This window comes from Eschscholzia californica, unplaced genomic scaffold (assembly GCF_041429995.1).
Source record: "Eschscholzia californica isolate CP2 unplaced genomic scaffold, dmEscCali1.0.p SCAF_1, whole genome shotgun sequence".
Classification (NCBI taxonomy): Eukaryota; Viridiplantae; Streptophyta; class Magnoliopsida; order Ranunculales; family Papaveraceae; genus Eschscholzia; species Eschscholzia californica.
The window spans coordinates 21,505,460-21,510,056 of NW_028238198.1; the positions used below are offsets into that span (position 1 = coordinate 21,505,460).

The following is a 4,597-nucleotide window of genomic DNA, read 5'->3' on the forward strand; positions in this document are numbered from 1 at the left end:
AGGAAGTCATACCAATCCCCCAACTCTGGGTTTAGATAGTAGACCTCCCGGTTGACTTGACGCGCGCTGACCCGTGGACTTTCGATTTTTCTTGACTCATTGACCTCGGTTAACTGGTGACCATTTTTTAGATCATCACTAGGGTTGGGCTCCCAATCCCAATTATAGCCGTTGGGGACCTCCAACATCTACATGGGGTAGATCCCCTATTTAAAGGTGATCGATCTCATTTTCTTCTTCATCCTATCATTTCTTCTCTTTCGTGTATTCTCTCTTGCCTAACACACTTCCATTTTTTTTCTATTCAATGGCTAATCCAAGCACCGATTTAATGATAATGATAGTTTTTTTAGATGTTTTACATATGAGCTCTCGAGTTGATTTTTCGAATGACGAGGTCGAAGAAATTTTTAGTTTTTCTGAAACGTCGAACTCATCTCTTACTGCTAAGCGTTATACTCCACTTGATGATGTTGTGCTCGTTAACGATTATTTACACATCGTAACAGATGCGATTGTTGGAAATGACAAAAAATGAGGTGCTTTTTGGAACAAAATTACCCAACACTCCAACGAACGTACAAACTAAAATCGTGCTGCAAACGGTCTTAAATGTCGTCGGAGCGAGATTAACAAGCAATGCTCGAAATTTCGTGGTTATTTGGCCATGTTACAAAGAAACCTAGAAAACGGAGAAAACGATGATGGTCGGGTCATTACTTTTAATATTTCATTTTTTAGACTCGTTTCTTTATTTTATTTTTGAAATCATCATGAACTTTTAATATTTTATTTTGCAGTTGAAGTCTGCACATTAATTGTTTAAACAAAATAATGGTGGCAAATCTTTTAAGTTTAATCAGTGCTATAAAATTTTGAAAGACCACCAAATGATCATCAAGCTTATCCCGTTCTTCATCAAACAAAAGAAAACCTTCTACCAACCCGGATGAAAGTTCACAATCTGTAAGTACCCAACAAAGATCACTTGGGAAAAAAGAAAGCACGCCAAAAGTGGAGAAAATTCTGCACCCTTTATGAAATCTGAGTTTTGGGATAAGAAAGAAGGGGGAGAGGAGAATAAAAATACACTTATTCAAGATTTGATATCGTTGCAACTCAAAAATCTAGAAGTTAAGCGGTCGCAAATACGGGTAGATTTGATGAACAAAGAAACTTCAAACATAACTCCCTTACAACTTGCTCTTCATGCAAAAATAAATCAACATTAATTGTCGTATAGCTTAATAATTTTTATTAAGTTTTAGTGGTTGTTTTAATTATGTATTAATTTTAATGAATTTTATTTCAACATTTTAAGCTAGTACTTTAAAATTGAAAAATTAGATTTGGAGTCCGACATTAAATTTGAAAATTTTAGGGGCTCTTAATTTTGGGTGCCCAACCTCTACACATTGAGTTTGCTCAAAGTCATTTTCTTTGCTTTATTAATTGTGAAGAGATTATACAAAATGTTATTGATAAAATCAAAATTTATCAACCTAGCCATCTAATTTGTAGACAGACTTGGGGGGGAATCCAAAATCAACGGTTGGAATTGATTCGTCAACCTTTTTTTTCAGAATTTTCTCTTCATTCCTAAGAAAAATCCAGCATTTAATTTGGATTTTTTTTCACAAATCTGTCAACAAATTCAGCAACCCTATCACTGCATATTTTTCCTCACGTTATGGTAGCTAGGTTTTTTAGTCTATTTTTTAAACCCTAAGAGCATCTCCAGTCCCAGCCTGTTGTAGGCCGAAAAAATCACTTTTTCACCCAAAATTTCCAGTCTCAGCTTAGCCCCAAAAATTCAGCTCCAACCGTACCGCCTCTTGAGGCGAAAATTTGAAAATGAAATTCCCCAATTTACTTAAAAACTCCAATTAAAAAACATTGATTACAACTAATAATTGATAAAAAAATTTAAACTACTTAAATACGACTAAACAACAATAGAAAAATTAAAGATAGCTAGAAGGGGTTTCTTGGGGTCTCGTGGTTGACCGTTGAACCAAGGTTCTCACGTTGCTGTAAGCGTTCGTGCACCATGTTCGTCGAGAGACCTAGCGTCAATCTTCAATAAGTCGATCCCATATTTTTGGTTCTTGTGTTCTCTATCTTCTTGTAGAAACTCTTGTTGAACCCGTAGGACCTCTTGTTAAACCCGTACAGCTTCCGACAAAGTTGTTGCTCTCTGTTGGGATTCTTCTTCTCTTTTTTCTCAATATCCCTCATTCTGAGTTTTTGAAGCAGTAGAATGTGTGGATGGTTCTCCGACTCTTGCATTTGCTTTTGCTTGTTTACGGTCAATTGGTCTTTCCTCCGATGGATTGGTATTAGAATCTCTTTTGCCGGATGTTGATTCTTCTAGCATGTCTGCTATCCACTCGTTGTGTGTGGTCAAAATTTTGTAAACATGTTGGAACCTAAAGCATTTTCCTTGGTGATTTTTTTATACATGTCAAGTGCTCTTTTTAACTGAAATAAACAAAATATATTTGAAGTATATATTATGAAGTGAAAAGATAGAAAAAAAGGAATTAAAAAGTTTGAATACCCGATCATAATCGTTTTCCCCGCTTTTTGGAACTTTATTTACTAGCCTCAAAGTAGATATAAAACTTTGACATTCAGAGCTTATCTCACTGAAACGAGATGTCGAGATTTACAACTTCTAAGTGTGCATTGATACTTTGCACTCGCATTATATTCATCCGATATTTTTCGCCAAAATACTTTATATTTTTTACAACTTCTGGCAACCGCATCAAATGTGATTTTCAAATAACAATTAGCAAGTAAAATATCTTCATCCGGCTTATACATTTCCCGTTTAGTTATCTTTGTTGAAGTCGCCCCTTTGTGCACAGAAGAATCCTCAAATACTTCATAATCATCAACCCCTAATTGAGTCGACGGGTAAGTAGAATAGGGTACAACATTTCCATATAATTTTGGCGGTCAAATTCGTTAGTCTCTAGTGGAACCATAGGAAGATCAAATGAAAAATATAGAAAAAATCTGAAAGAAATTAAGGAGAGAAAGAAATTGAAAGAATAGTGAGATAGAAATTGAGAGAGATTGACAAGCAGGGGCGAGGCCACATAGGGGCCCGTGGGGGCGCAGGCCCCCACGACCCTAACGTGGCTCGGTATGCGACATTTGCCACTATATTAGATACATATATCTATGTGTATATATATATATATATATTTCCATTTTTCTAAGACAATTCATTCCTAGCTTAGTTGGTGAAGTGGTTATGTTTCACTGTTGAGGTCAAGGGATCGAGTCCCACACACAACATTCTTTTTTTCTAGAAAATTTCTACTACTTACATTTTTTTTTTTTCTAAAATATCTACTACTTAAGTTAGTTGAAATTATTATTTGGTTTAAGAGGAGTACTTATTAAAAATACATTATAAAGGCCACGTTTCGCTTAAAATTGGTTCTTATTAATTGAGATAACTCAATTTTGACTTCATCAAAGTGACCAACTAAATAAAATGGCCTTGTAGAGACTAGAGATGATGAGTTTTCTAAACGTCCTCCTTAATTTTGATTTTGTCTAATTCTCCGGTGACTTGTATTTTCAATTCTTTTAGACTTTTGTTCTGGTAAACATGTTATTAGAAAGAAAACTTAATCTTCATCTTTTCTTCCATTACGATCACTTCCTCTTCATCATCTAGCATCGTTCTTATTAATCTTCACCATTATCTCTTCATCCCCTCCTTTGTTTTTTATTTCAGTATATTTTGAGAATTCGGTTGGAGGAAAGATCCTTGATCCATATTGAGAAAATTAGAGATTGATTGTTTTACATCAAAATTACCACGGAATATCTAAACTATAAATAAAATTTTGTTAAGAATTTGCTTTTCGATTCTAGTTTGATCGTGTACTGTGAAATTCATTCATTAACTATAACAAAGAAGTGCCCCCACTCATAAAAGTTTCTGGCTTCGCCACTGTAGACAAGTGAGAGTGATATGAAATGAGTTCAACCCCTATTTATAGGGGTTGAACCCATTTCCAGCCGTTGGAGAAAATCCAACTGCTGGGAAGGGTCCCCAACGGTTATGTTGGGGACGCCTCAGTCGCCCCTAAAGTTAGGGGCGACCAAAGCAGTCGGTTGGGGCTCCTCCCCGACCAGCCCGGTTGGGACTAGATTTGCTCTAACACCTAACTTAAGGATATAATGCCTCAATCAACCACTCTATAATTGGTCGTTAGCTGTGCAGTGGTCGCCCATAACTCATCCTTAAAGGATATTAACTTCTCTGTCCAACTTATCAGCGTCCATAACTGATAGGTGACATCTCTATATTAATAGTTGTACCTCAGACCTTAAAGGAATATTAATATTATTCAAATAGCTTAATGATACGAGGGGTATTTGAAGAGTTGTTAGTTATGCTCTCCGTTTGAGAGCAACTCCAACCAAGAACAACTTACGTTTAAAAAATCATTTTTTACCTGACGGGGTTTAAACTCAAAAAATCAACTCTAACCTAAATGGGAGTTAGGCTAAAAATTTGTGCATGTGTAAAACACGTGCGTGGATTCTTTGTGGGTGCGCGAAAAACGTG

General features: G+C 35.8%; 1 long non-coding RNA gene across 1 annotated transcript; it reads left to right on the forward strand.

Annotated features, from left to right (window-relative positions):
* Positions 1 to 258: 258 nt before the first annotated feature.
* Positions 259 to 1,360, forward strand: LOC147565103 (uncharacterized). The gene is made up of 2 exons (XR_015237014.1): positions 259 to 707; positions 801 to 1,360. It is a non-coding gene; the product is annotated as an uncharacterized LOC147565103 (long non-coding RNA).
* Positions 1,361 to 4,597: the final 3,237 nt, after the last annotated feature.